The sequence below is a fragment of the Saccopteryx leptura genome, chromosome 5 (genome assembly GCF_036850995.1).
Source record: "Saccopteryx leptura isolate mSacLep1 chromosome 5, mSacLep1_pri_phased_curated, whole genome shotgun sequence".
Classification (NCBI taxonomy): Eukaryota; Metazoa; Chordata; class Mammalia; order Chiroptera; family Emballonuridae; genus Saccopteryx; species Saccopteryx leptura.
In genome coordinates, this window is record NC_089507.1 from 93,368,363 (window position 1) to 93,390,246 (window position 21,884).

Below are 21,884 nucleotides of genomic sequence, written 5' to 3' on the forward strand. Positions count from 1 at the left end.
CTTCTTTTATCCAGTCCCCTCACCGCCCTCCTTTCTGACAGCTGTCCATCTGTTCCATGAGCGTTGTTTGACTATTTTAAAGCAAGCATATACTAGATTGACAATTTAAAAAACACAAATTTTAAATAAGTGACTAGCTGGAATAGATACACTGAAGAAACAATCACAATGACACCTACTTACAAGGCTTTGCCACACTGGCACTGGGTCTAATGAAAAAGACAGTCATTTATTGAATCAACACCTATGTCATCAACATCCAGCAAGTGTCAGATCCTCTAATACTCACTGAGGCAGGGAGAGAATCTGTACAGTGGACTGCAGGAGACAACAGGCAAGTAAATACACCACATTTCACCATGTATAAGAAGCACCCTTTTTTGAAAAATTTGGGGTCTAAAAACAGGGTGTGTCTTATACAATGGTTGTGGCATTTCAAATGCCAGATAGAACTGAGGATGAGGCAATATATGAAGACAGTGATTTGTCATCAGACACAGAAGAGGACAAGCTAATGGATGGGAGTTTTGACAATGATGAGGAGTTGTATGAATTTTATGATGATTAAAACTTGAGTCAATAACTTTATGTAATACATTTTCCCCTCAAATTTCAGGCCTCAAAATTAAGGTGCGCCTTGTACATGGGAGCATCTTATACATGGGGAAATAGTACATATAGATGTATAATATAAATAAATGTCAAATTCTGACAAACAATGTGTGGTGCCCACATAATACTGAGAGAATGTGTTTGTGTTTATGGTTGGGAGTCTCCTTTGGATTTATCATGTGCTATATAAGTAGATACTGGGATGACTAGAGTAAAAAAAAGTTTAGAAAACAAGTTCTCATTTTAGGGTTTGTATTCATTTTTTTCTTTTATAGGCCCCACCCCAATGCTGGGGGTCTATCTAAAGAAGTGTGGGGGACATGGCTGATTTTCTTTCGAACCCAGACTCTTACCATGAGGTCTGACTGTTTAGCAAATTGAGAAACGGTTGAGTGACTCTGTATTCTAAATTTCCAACCATAATGGCATTTGGAAGTCCAAGTGGAATATCTCAATAATGACTATAAGACTTCCAGAATTCTGCCCTGGGAAGAAAGAGCCTTAGGTCTAATACTTTCAATTATTCCAATATGAACACCAATAGTTGATAGAACCACATTTTTCATTGTTTCCTTATTGGACTTCAATTTAAATGCAAGGTATTTCGGAATCAAAACAAGGCTTCTGAAAGAGCTTTTGTCTGAAATACCAACCACTCCCAGCTTGCCAGGTTGCTAACTCAGTTACCAAAGTTGCAATTATTTCCAGGACTGGACAATGGAAAGTTTTATTATACTTATATCCTATAATCAGAAAAAGAATAAAAAGGGTGTGAGGTTTTGCCAGTTGTCAAGCCATGGTAACAGCTGATCCAGTAGTAGCAACTGTTTAAAAACATAGGGGAGGGCACTGATTTTCCTGATAACAAAACTTGCACTGCCATTTGTCTTTGACTCTGACAGTTTCCAGAGTAGGGAGAATATTCAAGGATCCTAGAACAGGTTAAGCAAATTAACAACCAAAAAATCCATTGTAACACCTGTAGACTTGAGATGTGCGTCAGGATTACAGTGTTTGCAATATTGAATAATGGTATCTCCACGTCAGTATCATGTCTCTATAAGCACCGTATGACCCAACTTCTAAAACCTTTCCATACCTGATGACAGGCATCTTTAACAGACAATGTAAACTTTAGTTCGGTATAGTATTTAGACTTTGCTAAAGTTACATTTTTTTCTTTTCTTTTCTTTCTTTCTTTCTTTCTTTCTTTCTTTCTTTCTTTCTTTCTTTCTTTCTTTCTTTCTTTCTTTCTCTCTTTCTCTCTCTCTCTCTCTCTCTTTCTTTCTCTCATTTTTTATTCAGTGAGAGGAAGGGAGGCAGAGACAAACTCCTACTTGTGCCCAGACAAGGGTCCATTTGGCAAGCCCACTAGGGGGTGATGATCTGCCCATCTGGGGCATTGCTCCATTGCTCAGCAACCGAGTTCTTCTTAGCACCTGAGGTGGAGGCCATGGAGCCATCCTCAAGTGTCCGGGGCCAACTCGCTCCAATTGAGGCATGGCTTCAGGAGAGGAAGAGAGAGAGAGAGAGAAGCAAGAGGGGGAGGGATGGAAAAGCAGATAGGCACTTCCCCTGTGTGCCTGGACCAGGAATTGAACCCAGGACATCCACACGCCAACATCTCTACCATAGTGCCAACCGGCTAGGGACTAAAGTTACATTTTTCAATAATAGTAATGTGGGGTTTCTTTGTCCTATAAATCAGCAGTTAAGTGGGGATATAATTGTAGTTTTTGATAATTTATTTTCTCTATTCTTTCAATAACAACTATGAGTGTACAATTCCACTTTTTACTCAGTGATCATTTCTAGGTTTGACTTACTTATCTTGACTGGAATATTGGAATCTTTAATCAGTTATCTCCATTTAAAGTTTGAAAGGCTCCCAAACACCTTTTGGATCAAGACACATTGAGACTAAAATGGCATATTTTAGCCCTGGCCGGTTGGCTCAGCGGTAGAGCGTCGGCCTAGCGTGCGGAGGACCCGGGTTCGATTCCCGGCCAGGGCACATAGGAGAAGCGCCCATTTGCTTCTCCACCCCTCCGCCGCACTTTCCTCTCTGTCTCTCTCTTCCCCTCCCGCAGCCAAGGCTCCACTGGAGCAAAGATGGCCCGGGCACTGGGGATGGCTCTGTGGCCTCTGCCCCAGGCGCTAGAGTGGCTCTGGTCGCAACATGGCGACGCCCAGGATGGGCAGAGCATCGCCCCCTGGTGGGCAGAGCATCGCCCCATGGTGGGCGTGCCGGGTGGATCCCGGTCGGGCGCATGCGGGAGTCTGTCTGACTGTCTCTCCCTGTTTCCAGCTTCAGAAAAACGCAAAAAAAAAAAAAAAAAAAAAAAAAATGGCATATTTTATACACACACACACACACACACACATAAATTAAAAATATAGACCTCCTTTGACCTAGTACTTCTGTTGTTGGAAATAAGCATACCCTTTAGATATACTTGCAAAAGCATACCAAATTGTATGTTTTGTAATATATAAAAGATGGTTAGTACATAATCTAAAAGTTCGTCGACATATGACGTACTGCCTTGGGTACCGACGTGGGAGAGTTCCAAGACAAATGATGCCGAAGTGAAAAATCTGAGGAGCAGACGACTGCATACTGCATGATCTAATTTGGGTATATTTTTGAAAAGGTTATGCATATATATACTGATAATTATAAAATATTTATGGAGAAAAACCCTCCAAACTGTTAACAACACCTGTTAGAATTTTGTTTTATAATATCCATGTATTGCTTTTTTTCAGAAAATACTGGAAATCTATTTTTTTTTTTTTTACAGAGACAGAGAGAGAGTCAGAGAGAGGGACAGACAGACAGGAACGGAGAGAGATGAGAAGCATCAATCATTAGTTTTCATTGCGCATTGCAACACCTTAGTTGTTCATTGATTGCTTTCTCATATGTGCCTTGACCACAGGCCTTCAGCAGACCGAGTAACCCCTTGCTGGAGCCAGCGACCTTGGGTTCAAGCTGGTGGGTTTTTGCTCAAACCAGATGAGCCCGTGCTCAAGTTGGCAACCTTGGGGTCTCGAACCTGGGTCCTCTGCATCCCAGTCCAATGCTCTAGCCACTGCGCCACCGCCTGGTCAGGCTGGAAACCTATTTTTAAATTATTATTTATTTAAAAATTTTTATTTATTTATTCATTTTAGAGAGGGGAGAGAGAGAGAGAAGGAGGAGGAACAGGAAGCATCCACTCCCATATGTGCCTTGACCAGGCAAGCCCAAGGTTTCGTACGGCAACTTCAGTGTTCCAGGTCAGTGCTTTATCCACTGCGCCACCACAGGTCAGGCCTAAATGATCATTTCTAATATTTATAATCTGATGTCAAATAACGTTGGGATTTTTTTTATAATAAAAGAATAACACTTTAAAAGTCTGAATGTTACATAGCTAGTAACTCTTCTCAGAGATCAGACATGTTAAATGGAGCTTTTAGTCTACACAGGAATCAGAGAGCCAACAGCAACCATGAAAAAGAACAAATAAATAAAAACTAAGATACATGTAAAGATAAAAATGGACTGAGTAAAAAAGCTGATCTTAGTTTAGAATAGGAAAGGGAGGAGAATTAAAGCCTCTTTAAGAAATACACTTTTCCCCTGAAATATGGAATAGCTTCCACAACATTTCTTGCAATAGTATGTCTTATAACGAGCGCACAAATAGACAGACCTCGGAGATAGGGCTGGTTCTGATCCAGACCACCGCAATAAAGGGAGTTCTAATCACTTTGCTGATGGAGGTTCTCGCCCGCATTTTGTGAAAAACTGCAACATCTGTGAAGCTCAATAAAGTGAACCGCAATAAAACAAGGTATGCCTGTAATGATACTCACGATCTCCTAATTAAATACTACATGTTGCCATGTGGAGTCTATCAGAGAGGGAAGGCTTTATGGAAGAAGCTGTAAATGAGGAAAGTCCCGTGGCAGAGAGAAGAGAGATAAGTGGATGATAATGGTTCTCTGACGGAGAGACAGAAGGTGGTTGTGCATCTCTGACTGCTATCTCCACTCACCACAAATTCCCTTGGTAAGTCAGAACACTTTAGTCTGAAACAGATGTCCTTATCAAGTATTTGGTAAGCTGGGTTGGCTTTGATTCATTTTCTGATGCATCTGTTTATTCCCTTAACTTGTAAAGCTAAGCATTTAAAAAAAAAAAGGAGAAGAAGAAGAAACAGCTATAAGAGTCTGAATGTCGCTTAGACGAGGCTGCTAGTGCAGTCCTTGCTCCTGGAATGTGCAGCATGGAGATAGCACCCCTGCTCCAGGCACTGACAAGGCCGAGAAATGCTGGGTCAGGTTTGACCAACTCATCTGATAAGAACCAGCCTGGCAGAGGAGGGAATAAGGAGAGGTGGAGATTAAAAATAATAATGACAATTGGTACCACAATAGAACTTAATTAGAATTTCCCAAAGGAAATGTAACACCTAGTTGTAGAGCTTACCACATTTTAGTTTTAATTTTCAATGTTCATTAAGATTGCAAGTTGTTTCATAAAACAGACAAGATTTTCTTTTACTCAAACTGCTATTATTATATTTTAATCTGAGATGTATTGGCACAATTAGTAGCCTCAGCCCCATCAGGGCCAGGAGTGGAGGGCAGAGACTGCTTATTTCAGCCTGACTCCTAGACCACAAATGTCAGCCTCAGGTCTGGCTGACAAGTACTTGACTCTGTGCAAGTATTGTGCTAGATGCTGGCATGGTATTTCATTTGGGAAACATGATTGAGATTTGACATTATAAAATTTGATTCTCACAACAACTCATGGGGCACCATTATTCTGGTTGTGTAGACAAAGAAAGAGGCGTGGAGAGAGAGGGCAGAAGTCCCAGGTCACACAGTTTCTAAAAATCTTCTAACTACAGCTCCAGTGCTTTGTCTCTCACCCAGCACTGATCCCAAACTCCCCACCAGACTTGCATTCTGGATTGTGGTTCTCAACCTGATTGGATATTACAATCACTAACAAGCATTAAAATGTGCCTAGGACCCATTTCATAGCAATTGACTCAGACTTCAGATATGGAAGAAACCTATGGGTCCTAGCTATGGTTTAGGAACACCCTAAAGACTTCCTGCCCAGATGCCTTCCTGCTCACCCTTCCCCCACCTCCTCCAACTCCATGAACCTTTAGATCAGGGGTCGGGAACCTATGGCTCGCAAGCCAGATGTGGCTCTTTTGATGGCTGCATCTGGCTCGCAGATAAATCTTTAATAAAAAAAAATAATAAGGTTAAAAATATAAAACATTCTCATGTATTACAATCCATTCATTTCCTACCACTTATGTTCATGGTTGTGGGTGGCTGGAGTCAATCACAGCTGTCCTCCGGGACAACACCAAATTTTTATTGGATAATGTGTAATGTACACAGGTCGTTGTATGGCTCTTATGGAATTACATTTTAAAATATGTGGCATTCATGACTCTCTCAGCCAAAAAGTTCCCGATCCTTGCTTTAGATGAAGTTGCTCAGGTAACTGATGAAGAATGTTGCCTATCTACGCATTACTGCTGTCCTAGATGAGCATCCTTGTCCTTGAATTTTAAGCCTCAGAATTCTGCTAAAGTTTACAAAGTCTTCTGGTAGGTGTGCTTTCTTCCTTTGACTTCTTCATTCAACCCTTGATGGAATGCCAGCTGATGCATTCCTGGGCAAGTGCAGACTTTGTCATGACTAAGGTATACTGGCTTTCAACTACCCATGACAAGAACTGTTTGCTGTTTCCTGTACTTCTACAATGAGGACAAAGAGATAAAGGACTATCATTAGTGACCTCAATTAAATGCAGCAGAAAATCAAAACGGGGGGGGGGGGCTGCAGGAACTAAAAGGAACCTAAAAATAAATGTGGTCAGTAGTAAAGATTAATGTTGAAACAAAAAACTCACCAGGATCATAAAAGTGGTTAGTCATCTTGTTTCTACAGGAAACATTGTTCCTTTGAGAAAACTCTGAATCTCTTTTGGCACATTACCAGATTATTTGGAAAGCGACAATTCCAGGGCCAAGACAAATAGCCTTGCCTGATTAACTCTATTGCATTCTTAACTAGGCTTCACAGCCGCATGAGGAAGATACTACTTTTTCCTCCAAGAAATGATTAATGAAAATTTTATTGAGAGAGTATGTGAATCATGATATATAGCATTATCTGAATAGTCTCTCCTCTACCCCAACCCAGCCAACCAACCAACCAAACAGAGATAGATAGAGAGAGAGAGAGAGAAAGAGAAAGAGAGAGAGAGAAATAAAAGAAGGAAGAAGAGAGGAATAAAGGAAGAAAGGAGAAAAAGACATCATGTCTCTCAGTTTCTTACATCCTTAAAACTGGGGACCAGGAGCCCTGACCAGACAGCTCAATTGGTTAGAGCAGTGGTTGACAAACTCATTAGTCAACAGAGCCAAATATCAACAGTACAACGATTGAAATTTCTTTTGAGAGCCAAATTTTTTAAACTTAAACTATATAGGTCGGTACATTCCTTATCGAGGTAGCGCCCGCACGTGGTATTTTCTGGAAGAACCACACTCAAGGGGCCAAAGAGCTGCATGTGGCTCACGAGCTGCGGTTTGCCGACCAGGGGGTTAAAGCATCATCCTGATACACAAAGGTTGCCAGTTTGATCTTCAGTCAGGGCACATACAGAAACAGACAGTTTGTCTTTCCTTCTCTCCCTCCTCTTTCTCTAAAATCAATTAATAAAATTAAAACAAAAAGAAGCTGGGGACTAGGAATGTCCTTTAGTATCCCAGCCCTAAACTTCCATGAACTCATATTCTTACTCTTAATAAAGGGAGGAAGCATAAATCATTAATTGGTGCGCTTTATCTGCCCAGTTTCTTCCTTTGGGCTTATCTAAAAATCCACTAGATTAATTTTTACAACCTTGTGATTTTTCTGAAATATCCATAGTTGTTCACAGTAAGTGAATTATTATAATCATAAGACATACCAAAGAAAGTACGCTTGAACAATAGTCATTTCACAGACACTAAGTATAGATGCCTACCATGTGACAGACCTGGTGCCGTGTCTCACTCCTCCAAACAAAAAGTTTACTGTTTAAAAAGATCACTTTAATATCACCACTCAAAAGAGATGGTAGAAAAATCAAAGATATTCCTTTTTAAAGACATACCTTTTGTTAGTATTTTTAAAAGAGGGATATATAGACCTCCAGGAAAACTTCTGGGGGTTTTCCCAAAGGATTGCAGGCCTGAAACATCCGGTGATCTCTGGCAGATGAAGTTTATGATGTAATAAGGGGAGTCAGCCTCCCCACCACCGAGATCCTGTGGCATCTGAAGTACAGTAAGTAGTTCCCAAATGAGATCAATTCACCATAACCATCATGAAAGAGGGATGGACTGGCAGACAGATAGATATTGACTAAAGCCCTTCAATTATAGCTGCCAACATGCTGGAGTGCCTCTTAGCAGCTGACCAGCAATAACCTCAGAACATTGAGTCTGCAGCCAACAGTGGCTATTATAAAAATTCTCTGTACTGTTATTTCTAGAAACACTGGAAATGTATCTTCCAGGTGAATATTAAGCTCTTCTACTGCAAAGTGTTTATAGACAGCATGCAGATAGGTCATCCGTCAAATGTGTCACTGGCAGTGAAGGGCAATGACTAGGTTGTAGAGTTCATCTGCTCCTTCAAAGAAACCCCAGCAAAAAATCCAGCACATGCACTCTCTGACCTTGTGGCCAATTCAGATTCTCCTCTTTTATTAAAATTTTTTTTAAAGATAATTTTCTTAGATTGATTAATTTATTTTAGAGAGAGGAAGAGAGAGAGAGAGAGAGAGAGAGACAGAGACAGAGACAGGGATATTGATCTGTTCCTGTATGTGCCCTGACCAGGGATTGAACATGGAACCTTCATGTTTTAGAATGATGCGCTAATCAACTGAGCTATCCAGCCAGGTCAGATTCTCCTCTTTTAAAAACACCCAAGATGCTGGCTGGGCTACTCTGACAATTGTCAGCATGCAAATGGTCTGCTCTGGGACCCTCCAATTCAAGAATATCCTTTTGCTCAAAGGAAGCCTGAAATTTTCATTCTCCTGCACCTCCGTGCCCACCCAAATCAGAGCTTCCCACAGTCCTGTACAATGAGGTAACAGAAACTCACTGCCCCAGTTTAATTACAAAATCATTCTGAAAACAAAAGCCATAGCTAACATTTTTATACATTTGTGCATACCAGGTCTAATTTGAAAAGAAAAACTTACACTTTTCTTTAATTCTTCTATAGATCTTGGCTTGCTTCTTGATTGTTTTTATTTTCCTATTAATTCAGATTTTTGAATAGAGATTTTTATCTACCAGCATCAAAGAGTGGAGATGAAACCTATGAAAAGTTTTATATATAAAATTTCATCTATCTTGACCCAATTAAAGAAGAAAAGCATATCTTTCTGTAAGACCAATCATGTAGGACTTAATCAAATGTTAATAGTTTAAAAAATATATAATATCCACTGGAATAATATATGTGAAAATATTTCTAATACATACGGCCTGCTCTAGAAGTTTCTGATATTATCAGAGAGGCAGCCTGGTGTTAGGCAAAGAAAGTCTGGCAGCTGGGTCCCTAATATCATCTCCTACACTTACTGAGTGTTTAGGGCATGTCTCATAACTCTTCTCACTTGCTTTATGAAATGGAGATGACATTGTCTTATTTTGCCTACATCACAGATTGTCATGAGCATCACATAAGGTAATGGATATTAAAATCATTCACTTGACAACAATAAAACATTACCATTAATACCACTACAACCTCTCTTTCTTTTCTTCTCTTTTTTTTATTAAGTGAGAGGTGGGGAGGCAGAGAGACAGACTCCCACATGCACCCCCTTACCAGGATCCACCCAGCAAGACCTCTATGGGGCGTTGCTCTGTTGCTGGGCAACTGAGCTATTGCCTCAGGCAAAGCCATGGAGCCATCCTATGCATCACAGCCAACACTCAATCAACTGAACCAAGGCTGTGGAAGAGGAAGAGAGTGAAAGAGAGAGAAAAGGGAGAAGGGAGAAGGGAAAGGGTGGAAAAGCAGATGGTCGCTTCTTCTGTGTGCCCTGACCTGGGAATCAAACCCTGGACGTCCACACGCCGGGCCGATGCTCTACCACTGAGCCAACCGGCCAGAGCACAACCTCTGTTTCATCAGCAAATCTTTTTTTTTCTTTTAGAGAGAGAGAGAGGGACAGATAGGGACAGAGAGACAGGAAGGGAAAGAGATGAGATACCTCAATCAATTCTTTGCTGTGTCACCTTAGTTGTTCATTGATAGCTTTCTCATATGTGCCTTGACTTGGGGGCTCCAGCTGAGCCAGTGACCTCTTGCTCAGGCTAGTGACCTTGGGCTTCAAGTCAGTGATCTTTGGCTTCAAGCCAGTGACCTTTGGGCTCAAGCCTGTGACTATAGGTTATGTCTATGATCCTGCACTCAAGCCAGCGACCCATTGCTCAAGTCAGTGAGCCCACACTCAAGCTGGTGACCTTGGGGTTTCAAACCTGAGTCCTCTGTATCCTAGCCAATACTCTATCCACTGTGCTCCACCTGGTCAGGCTCATCAACAAATCTTTTCCTGACTGTATCACTTTCATTTATAATCTCTCTAATTTCTGACAAAGCAAATACACTCATTATAATGTTGTTCTGTGAATTTTAAGAGCTAGGAACATGCTTAAACTCTCCTACTTGTTCTGCTCCCCCCTTCAAATCAATACATGCTTCTATTGTATCTTTAAAATATCACAGATAAGTCCGAGAAATCATTTGGTATCTAACTATTTCTATAACTTAGACCTTATTCATCAGACTGCTGAACTATTCCTCTTTCAGAAACATAGATACCAACCATATAAATGTTCTTATATCCTTGTTTTTAACTATTGTGGCTTGCTGAATCAAAGCAGCTAAATTTGATACAAGTTCAATTTCATTTTCTTCAAAAATTAACTCATCTTTCTGAGCTTGAGACACTAAACAACTGAACAAGCAACACCTGACATCTGAACCCTGCAGATGTGTTTTTCAACCCAGCAATTTCTGGTTTCAACAAGGGTGAACCATTCTTCTGATTAGCGATGTTGATGGGGAAGTGAGCCCACACAGACCTCACCTTGTAATGGAAGCCTTATGTTAATACCTTTTTCCATAGTTGGTATATGACTACAGACAGTGTGAATGATGGCCAGTTCCTTTTTATTTCCCATTTGTTAACCCAGAGCTTCTTTCTTTCCAAGGAGACTAAGTCCCACATTGACGTGATTAAAGCCCCTCCCTCCGGAGGGTGCCTCTGGGCCTTCACAATAACTGTGTGTCCCTTCAGAATGCTTGATATTGTCTGGGATGTCAACCGTCCGATTGCTGAGAATGGTCTTCCTCTTCACCATAGAAGTGGCTGTGATAGATGTTCTGATTATTTTTATACTTCTTAGTCTTTCTCACAATGTTTTTAAAAGGTTAATCTGTTAGATTTCACTGACCATATTCTGGTAGGTTTCAAGAAAAGACATGTATGTATCCATTTGTCTCTTAGTAGGAAATTGTATCTGACTACTAACATTAAAATTGAAAACAACAAAGTCAACCACAAAAATACAGAAGGCGTTAAAACTCACTGAATCACTTGGTTGGGACCACAAGTCCACAGAAATATCTCCATCTCTTCTGTTATGGCACCACATGTGCTATGAAGCTCACAGGATCTGAGAATCGGTAAACTTTGCCCCTGCAGTGGCCTGGCATTCTGTCAGGTAACCTAGGGGTACAGTATTCTTCTTTCTAGAAGTTATTTTGTACCTTCAAGGCAGAAGAAGCTTAATATATTAAAGGTCTCTTGAGACATGAGGCTGGAAGTAGGTTAGGCCTGTGAATTGCCTTGGGCACTTACGAATAATAGGAGCTCGATGGGTATTTGTGTACTCTAATAGTTATAATTATGAGTAGGATTGGGCGATAAAAACCAAGGTTTCAAAAAGTATGGAGATATTTCTTTCTCCCATTTCAGATGCCCAGGCCATTAAACTTTCTAACTGGCTTTATCATGCATAGCTGAACCCTCCAGGCCTCTAAATCTCCTCAGGGGACAGTTTTCTCACTTCATTAACCAATGTGAGCATGTTGAGCACTCCCTCCACCTCTGTGGCTCCCTTCCCAGCCATCGCAGCAAAGAGGATGGGAGTTCTAGGACTTTTCTCTCTTCTTGAAAAAGAGTCCTGTTTCCTTCTGATAATTGAGAGGAGAAATGAAATAGCTCCATTGGGTAGAGCACTGTCCCCATATGCCAAGGTTGCAGGTTCAATCCCCAGTCAGGGCAGACAGGAACAAGATATCCGTTTCTCTCTCTCTCTTCCTTCTTCTCTCTCTAAAAATCAATCAATACATTTTTTTTAAAAAGCAAAAGCTATTTAGAGCACCAAGTGGAAGTTAGTTGGTTTTAGTTTGGTCTTTCCGAGCTCACTTTCCGCCCTTCTCTCTTGATTTTACTCCTTTTCCTTCCCATTACCCACAGCCCTTCAAAACATTGGGTAAATAAATACAGATTCTTCTACTCCTCCATCTCTTCTGAAAACTTCCATAGTTCCTCAAGTAAATGTTAGAAGACAAGTGTGATTAGAAGAGGAAAGGACTGAAACTCCCGTACTCTTCCTAGGTTATTAGGTAAATTTTCAACTGATAGAATTGTAGATAATCCAGATGTTAAATAGTTCTGGACAGAGAAGGGCCAGGAGTTTTTAATCATTCATTTATTCAACCAATTATTTTCTGAGTGTTTTGCATGTGCTAGGTGCTATTTTGGCTGAAGGAGCGACCCAAAATTTTATGACTTGGAGAAGTTTAGAGAGACAGTAGAGGCAACATCAGGTTGGGTCTACAACACGAAACTCAAAGATAGGTCCTGCATTTCCTGTAGATTATGTTTTAAAAGAAGAGAGACAGTATGTTAGGAACTACATACTGTACTTGATGATGATAAGAAGAATAGGGAGTGCTGGGTGGGAATGGGCTTACTATTTTAGACATATCATATCAATAATATAGTGACATCTAAGCAAAGTCCTGAAGGAAGTGATGGAGTGAACCCCATGGTCGTCCTATATCCCATGACTCTGAACTTCACTGGATCCCTAGGTCAAGTTGTGCCCTATTCCCTTGTCTCCTGGAGCTGGAACTGCAACTAAGCCACTAAGTCCCTTGTGTCATCCATAGCTTTATGTTCATGGTTTCTGTCTCCAGTGGGCTGGAGTAGACCAGAGAAGTAGACAAAGCCAAAATCCTACATTGTTCCATCTATGCTATTTTGGGAGCAAATTTACCTAAACCACCTGTCCAGGTGGTGGCGCGGTGAATAGAGCGTCGGACTGGGATGCAGAGGACCCAGGTTCGAGACCCTGAGGTCGCCAGCTTGAGCACAAGCTCATCTAGTTTGAGCAAAAGCCCACCAGCTTGGACCCAAGGTTGCTGGCTCGAGCAAGGGGTTACTTGGTCTGCTGAAGGCCCGCGGTCAAGGCACATATGAGAAAGCAATCAATGAACAACTAAGGTGTCACAATGTGCAACAAAAAATTAATGATTGATGCTTCTCATATCTTCGTTCCTGTCTGTCTGTCCCTGTTTATCTCTCTCTGTCTCTGTAAAAAATAAAAATAAAAAAAAATTACCTAAACCGAGAGTACTGGAAAGGCCTTAGATGTTCCCCAGTCTAAACTCTTATTACCTTGGACAACCACTTCTGTAATGCCAAAAAGGTGGATTTTCCAATTAAGGACTTTTAAAATATTGAACTCAAAGACAAATCAAAAAGTTAAAATATAAGTGACATATGCCTTTGATAAAAATGCTAAAATGACTTCCTGAAATAAATCAAAGTTTTCAACAATAAAGAGATGATAGAATAAAATCCAACTTGATCAAAACTATTACAGCCCAGAGGAGCTGCATAGAACTACTGTGGGATAAAAAAGATGGTAACACAGAACAGACCGAGCAGAACACAGAGCAGCAGTACCGCACAGTCACAGCCAGCAGCAACACGGGACGGAGGTGAAGAGAGTGCCTGGTAATGACTCAGCACTTGGAACAGTAAACAGAATCCATTACTAAGCAAAGATGAAAAGTTAGTGATGAGTGCTGAAGAAAAAAGAGAGAATATTAGTACAAATTTCAGACTAGAATGCTATGAAGCGTGGGAAAATGAGGATGAAATCAGATGCATCTCTGTAATTTATTGCAACTGCATTTATGACTATAGATAAGTGGTATCAAGTTTTCATTATAGAATCATAATGAACTCAGCTACCATCCACAAATCCCTTTAGCAGCAGCTCCATAAAACTCTCAGATTAAGAAACCCTGTTAGGTACTGTGACATGTAACTATCAGGAGTAGAAAACCTTACTTGAACATTGAGACAAGAATCTCGTACCGAGCACGAGCAAACTCAGAGGGCACAGACATCCCTTTAGGAAATTCTGGTTATATCAGATTGTTTATATCTGGGTTTATTCATTTAAAAAATTTCTTCCTGCTATGGCTACTATTTTATTCCTCATAGTGTGGATGTTTCTATGACCGCTGACAAATGCACAACAGCAGTAGGAAAAAAGATATACTCTGAGACTTCACCCACCCACGCAGCTGGCTTATTTTAAAAGGAGAAACTAAGCCGCCCACAAGAATTGCTACAGTTAGGAAAAAGTGACAGTACCAAGTGTTGGTGAGGATAAGGAACAACTGGAATTTTCACATGCTGTTGGGAAGAGCATAAATTGGTACAGCCCCTTTGGACAAGGGTTTGGCAGAATCTAGTCAAGTTAAACCCTCTGACTGAGCAATTTCTCTTTGAGATATATATCCAAAAGAAATGCCAACATAATGTGTACTAAAAGACAGGTATAGAAATGTTCACCTCAGCATTATTTATATCTCAAAAGTAGAAACAACCCAAATGTCTACCAAGTATAACTGAAGTACTATACGGTAATGAGCACAAATGAACTACTGCTATGTGCAAAAACGTGGATGGTTCTCACAAGTATAATGCTGGATGAAAGAATCCAGATACACAACAACATGCATTTTATGATTCTGTCCATATGAAGTTCAAATACGGGCAAAATTACTCTGGAGAGGTCAGAGTAGTAGTTACTTTGGGGGAGATAGTCATTAGGAAGAGGCACAGAGAGAAGAGAAGATCCTGAGATGCTGGTGATGCTCTATAGTCTTGATCTGGGCAGGGTGAGTTCACTTTGTGCAAGAAATCCCTCAGCTCGAAGGATTTGTGGATTTTTCTTTATACATGATATACTGCAAACAAAAAGTTTACAAAAAATATTCTATGCCCGCTAGGTGCTAAGTTCTTTTTAAGTACAAGTTCTTTTTAGGTTCAAGAGATTAAAAAAAAGAAGAAAAGACAAGAAACCCATTGTCATGAAGCCAGTATTCTAGAGGAGGGAGGGGACAAATACATAAAAAATAGCTCAAAAATGTCAGAGTATTAGTGCCATACTGATAATAAAACTGGTGAGGTGGGCCCTGGCTGGTTGGCTCAGCGGTAGAGCATTGGCCTGGCGTGCGGGGGACCCGGGTTCGATTCCCGGCCAGGGCACATAGGAGAAGTACCCATTTGCTTCTCTACCCCCCCCCCCTCCTTCCTCTCTGTCTCTCTCCTCCCCTCCCGCAGCCAAGGCTCCATTGGAGCAAAGATGGCCCGGGCGCTGGGGATGGCTCCTTGGCCTCTGCCCCAGGCGCTAGAGTGGCTCTGGTCGCGGCAGAGCGACGCCCCGGAGGGGCAGAGCGTCGCCCCTGGTGGGCGTGCCGGGTGGATCCCGGTCGGGCGCATGCGGGAGTCTGTCTGACTGTCTCTCCCCATTTCCAGCTTCAGAAAAATACAAACCAAAAAGCAAAACAAAACAACAAAACAAAACAAAACAAAAAAAACTGGTGAGGTGATAATCACTAGAGATTTGGGACAGCAAGAACTGCTGAGGTGAGAGAAAGCCTCTCACAGGAGGTGACATGGGAGCTGATGAGGAGGAGCCAGTCCAGACAAGACCTGGAGAAGAACCTACCAGGTAGAGGAATAGATGCCAACACAGCAGGAATGAGCTGGGCATGTGTGAGGTCCAAGGCAGGGAGGCTGGCAGTGACAGGGGCTGAAATGAACTGCAATTCAACAGCGGGCAGGGACTAGATCTTGTAGGGCCTTTGAGGATTTTAGATGCTGTAGTGATAGTAACATTACTAATTAATAAGAATAAATTATAAAGTGTATTTTATTCTCACTACACTGCACAGTCACTGGTGAATTTTAAGAAGAGGTGTGACATGATGTGATTCGTGTTTTTAATAACTCAGTATGCTGTGTGGAGAATGAACTATAATGTAATAATTATATATAATAATGTTAATTGCTGATGATATATAATTAAGGTTAATTAATTATTAATAATACTAAATAACGATAATTTATCATTATATCGCATAAGAAATCTACCAGGGAGATTATTCGGAATGATATTATAGCTCTCATATCCAAATGCGATGATGGTGGCTGGCACATGGTAACAGTGGACATGAACAGAAAGAAGTAGACATAGCTGGTCTGTATTTGGGCAGTACAGCTGATTAGAAACCCTGGGAATGAGGAAATCCAGAGTTCTATTTAGATATATTAGATATGAGATGCCTATCAAATGTTCAAATGAAGATGTGGTAGCTTTTGGATAAAGGGACATTTGGAGTTTAAGGAAGAGATCAGGGCTGGAAACTTCAATTTGGGAGTTACCCAATACAGTGGTCCCTCGTCTATCAAGGGGGGTAGGTTCCAGAACCTTCCACGATAGGCAAAAATCTGTGAAGAAGCCTGACCAGGCGGCGGTGCAGTGGATAGAGCATCGGACTGGGATGCAGAGGACTCAAGTTCGAGACCCCGAGGTTGCCAGCTTGAGCGCGGGCTCATCTTGTTTGAGCAAAAGCTCACCAGCTTGGACCCAAAGTCGCTGGCTTGAGCAAGGGGTTACTTGGTCTACTGTAGCCCCACAGTCAAAGCACATATGAGAAAGCAATCAATGAACAACTAAGGTGTTGCAACAAAAAACTAATGATTGATGCTTCTCATCTCTCCGTTCCTGTCTGTCTATCCCTATCTATCCATCTCTCTGACTCTCTGTCTCTGTAAAGAAAAAAAAAATCTGTGAAGTAGTGATCTTATATTTATTTTATTATTTATATACTAGAAAGCCCGGCGGTCATACAAAATGACCGCTGTTCTAGATATTATAAATTGTAATTAAAATGATTTGTGCAAAGGTGTCTGCTAATTCAAACCGAATTACCCAGGGCAGGCGGCGAGGACACCCCTTTGCTTAGTGCCCCACGGGGTTTCCCCCTTCTACTTGCTTAATTGCTTAGAGTGCAATGAAGGAAACCACTGGCAGTACATTTCTTAAGAGCCACTGCTAGCTCAATAAATATAGGTGATTTAAATAATAAAATGTTAATTCACATGTCAAAGACCTCTTTGTACACAACATTTCTTGGTAGATCTTTCCATCATTTTTAAGTTCCCCTTGCAGAGGACCATCAATTATTTTTAATTTTACGTCTATTTTTAATTTTACGTCCGTTCTGTAGCAAATGGGTTAATGTCTTGAAATAATTCCCCCATTTCATTAAGTAAGGTCTCAGGAACTCTTTTATTCCATTCTAAATGTGCCAAACTGGCTTCTGAGGGATCAAGTATATATAATTGAGCAAACTTTCTTTTCCCGTCAGAAGGATGCAAAGTTCCAGTTTGATGGTAAACTTGACCATGAAGTCGAAAGCAATAAAGTCCTGGTCCAGGCAAGTCAATTGGTTTGTTTCCCATGGACGCAAAAGCAAATGAACTATTAATGGATCAAATGCTATCCATGTACTGTTTGCTATTTGGATGCTGATTAGTCAATAATTTATTCAAGAGTGGTGGATAATTCTCAATTAGTGGAACTACAATGTTTCTGTACTTGCAACATTGAGAAAATCCTTTCTTGCCACGGTCAAATCAATTAGTTTCTAACTTGAAGTTTAAGGACTGACAGTGTTCACATTTAATATTCATGTCACCAGAGGAATGCTCAAAAATTAAAGTTTCTCTGTTGGAAACTGTTTTAATCCTTTTTGCGTTTCGGTCAGCATTACTCTGTCGTTTTTTTGCATTTCTCTCCTGCCTTTGTTCAAGGGACTCATTTTGTCGAGACAGGCTTTTTTGTCTTGCATCTGAGGCAAGCCTTGTTTCTCTATGCTCATCAGTCTCATTTTGCCGAGAAAGACGCATTTGCTCTGCGACTGAAGCAAGCCTTGTCTTTCTCTGCTCAGTGGTTTCTTTTTGTCGAGAAAGCCATTTTTGTGCAGCTTTAGCTCCTTTTCTCCCCTCTTCAGTGCTGTATTTTCTAGGAGGCATTCTTAAAAGAAATTACATTAAGACGTAGTTTTTATGTAAAACAGATGATTGCCAATGCAAACAAATGTTCACCTTCCCCCTAACACGCTCAATTTGCGTTCAGCCTTAAATTGTTTCAAAAGCAGATGATTGCCAATGCAAACAAATGTTCACCTTCCCCCTGACCCGCTCAATTTGCGTTCAGCCATGGCAACTTCACCCCATTGGCTAGTACAGTTACACAAGCAACCAATAAGCTATTGGCGATAAACAGACACTTAAGCCGCATATAATAAAGATATTTTAAGGCATTATAAACCCTCCCCACACTCTTATAAACCTTTCCCACACTTATTTTGCTTATTTTACCACAAAAATAAAAATAGTAAATATATAAAAATATCTATGTACTGCAAAATCCCGTGATATAGCAAAAAATCCACGATACAATACATACAAGTTTATATAGATATATATACAAGTTAGATATATATACAAGTTTAAAATCCGCAACACAGTGAGACCGCAAAAAGTGAACTGCGCTATGACAAGGCATGACTGTATTGAAACATGGCTTAATGAGATGAAATCTTTTAGGTAGAGAATGTAAACAGAGGAGAGAAGGAACCACTCAACTGAGCCCTGAGACACTTCAAATTCTGTAGGTTAGATAAGAGGAGGTGGAACTGGGCATTGCTGTAGAAGCTGTGAGGAGACTGTCATAGGTTCATAAGAGAGGTGAAGAGAATGCTTATGATGGGTATTCAAGAACAAAGGACTTAGATAGCCCACTGAAGTAGAGGAGGATGAAGTCAAAGGTTATTCCATGTATTGAGCCTAGTAAATAAGAGGTAAACAGGACCTCCTGACTAGGGAGTTTGATGAGCTTTATTAAAAAACACAACTTAATGAAAGCTTATATGCTCTGGAAAATGCAGAAAATAGGATAAACCTGTCATGATCCTATTAATATAATACAACTATTACAATTTTTATTACTTTCCATTGTTTCTCACCTTCTATTCATAGATGAGCTTAGAATACATACTTAGGTAGTAATGCCTACTTGGTACATTTCTTACTTTTCATTAGCAATTTGTCCATGTTTCTGCATAGTCTTCATAAACCCCTTATTTAATATCTGCAAAATGTTTCATCGAACGCTTGCACTCTAATTTATCACTCCCCCTTTTTTACATTTCTGTCTATACTGCTTTTAATTTTTTTAAGTGTGAATAATGCTGCAAAAAACATCATTATTTATTGTCTTTCCTTGTTTGGGGTTATTTCCTTGGAATATATTCTCATTGGTAGAATTACTGAGTAAAGGACTGGCTAAGAACATTTTTTGTAAAACTGTTTCAGACCCTGGTCAGGTTGCACAATGGATAGATTATGGTCCCAGCAAGCCAAGGTCATGGGTTCAATCCCTAGTCAGGGCACATAGGATTAGAAACCAATGAATGCATGAATGCACAGCTAAATGGAACAACTAAGTATAACAATGAGTTAATGCTTCTCTCCCTCTCCTTCTTTCCCAAATCAATGGAAAAATAAATAAATAAATAAATAAATAAATAAAACTGTTTCATATCATGTTGAGACATGATCATGTTTAAGACAAGATCAGGACATCCATGAAAAAAATGAAGACTGATACAGAAAGGGACACGAGATTTGGCAAATCATAGGTGTATGTGAGCTGAGGGATGTGGGATGGGAAAGCCAGAATTGTGGAAACATTTCTGTCACTGGAAGGCATAAAAGAAGTATAAAATGCTGCTTTGGGGCTTTCTTTCCTCTCCAGGCTTTGTGGAGGTGGCATTAGGCCGACCAGGAAACTGACTGACCAGGAAGCCAACTGAGATACAACACCCTTGAGTGAAAAAGGTTACCAGAACACTGATGTTATCTCAGCTGCACAGGCACCAGGTAATAGTCCAGAGGCTGGAGGAAAAGGCTGTAGAAAGGTCAGAGGCACAATAAGAAATGCATGAGTAAGGATCAAGTATGCCACAGTTGGCCTCTGTCACGGTCTGATACCTCTGCAGGGCAGCTCATCCAGCTAGTGAACAGCTGAGTCTTCAGTTGTTCCACAGGGATTGTCAGTGAAGTGAGGAGGGGGAGTCCCTGGACTTAGTGGGAGACAGGGAGGTCTACAAGCCCCCTTGAAATTATAGAAATTTTAATTACAGTAAACCATGGAGGTTGGTAAAAATACAAATTTCTCAGCTCCACCACCAGAGGCTCTGATTAAATAACATTGGAGAAAGGCCCAGAAATGGAGTTTTTAATAAAGATTCCAAATGTTTTAATGCACATGGTCCACAGGTTACAGTTTGAGAAACTCAGCAAATTTTCTCCTCCCTCCCTGACTTATGAGATCCTCTACACGTTTATGTAAGCCGCTCACAAAGTCTCTCTGTCTTCAGCACCTTTCATTTTTATCTTCCCAGTTGTGTAAACAGCATGACTTGGAGCAAAGAGCATGGATAAACCCGATCCTGTCACTTGTAAACTGTGTGTTCATGGGTAAATTTCTTAATTACCCTAAGCATCAGTTCCTTCATCTGCAAAATAGGGATATAGTTGCATTTTATATGGATTTGGATTAAGACATTTTGAAATATATATATATATATATATATATAGATGTCCCTGATATAAAAATTTGAAAGAATATAAATCCCTACATCAAAAATATATTCAAGAATCACATACTTTCAAAGTTGGTGGCCCAAATGATTTAATATTTATAACACTGCCACATGGGAGCACCACATTAGTGGGGGACAGAAATATCCATATCACAGTCACTGTTTTCTGGACCACTCTGTTGTTTGGGTGCCTAAGAAGTCCTACGGGTGATTTTATTGAATACTGGGCTGTTACTGTAATAATCACTGTTGGTAAATTAACTAACCATGCCATTCGGGTGTTGATTACATAAGGGAGCTAGCAGTAGAATAGAAACATGTCAGAACCAAAGAACTTTCAAATGAAGGAACAAAAGTTAGACACAATGAACAGTCCTATTAGGTATGTATTTATTTGTTGTGTTTAAAGCTATTCCTATGGGGAAAATGATTTTGAATTATGAAAGTACTGAAATAGTTGAGTATTTTGAAATATTCAAGGAACTTCTTTATCTCAAAAAATATGCCTTCCATATAATAGCATTTTCTTCACAGGTATGTTGTAAGAATGATATAATATCTAAACTGCTTATTAGGTTTGGAGATTTAGAGCAACATCTGTTATTTCTTTTGCATTTTCAATGGAGGGGAACTGTTCATTTTAAATTAAAAGTAATTAAAGAAATTATTTTGGTTCTGGCTGGGTGGCTCAGTGAATAAAGCATCGTCCCAGTGCACCGAGGTCACGAGTTTGATTCCTGGCCAGGGCACGTACATATGAGAAGCAATCAATGAGTGCACAACTAAATGAAAAAACTAAGTGGAACACTGAGCTGATACTCCTCTATTTTTCTTCCCCTCTTACTCTGAAATAATAGAAAAAAATTAAAAAAATGAACAAAATAAAAATATTTGAAAAATGAAAATTTCAGAACATTATTTTTCCATTAAAAATTGAGCTACTCTTTGCTCCCCTCCCTCATAAAGACTTCCATGAATTTCCAAAGGGTCCTAAGGAATTCTAGTGAAAATCCCCTGCTCTTGTATTACTATGGTAGCCTAAGAATAAATAATAAGTCTGATTTTTTTCTCTCCTTTATTTTCTGTGGTTTTGAACACATTATTCTCTACTTTGCCTTCTA

The 21,884-nt window shown here is 40.2% G+C and overlaps 1 protein-coding gene and 1 pseudogene across 5 annotated transcripts in view; both read right to left on the bottom strand.

Moving 5' to 3' along the window:
• The window catches only part of ELOVL6 (ELOVL fatty acid elongase 6), a 164,163-nt gene that overhangs the window by 17,655 nt on the left and 124,624 nt on the right, over positions 1–21,884 (bottom strand). The gene's annotated exons all lie outside the window — the stretch shown is intronic.
• On the bottom strand, positions 10,487–11,075 carry LOC136405581 (large ribosomal subunit protein uL6 pseudogene; annotated as a pseudogene).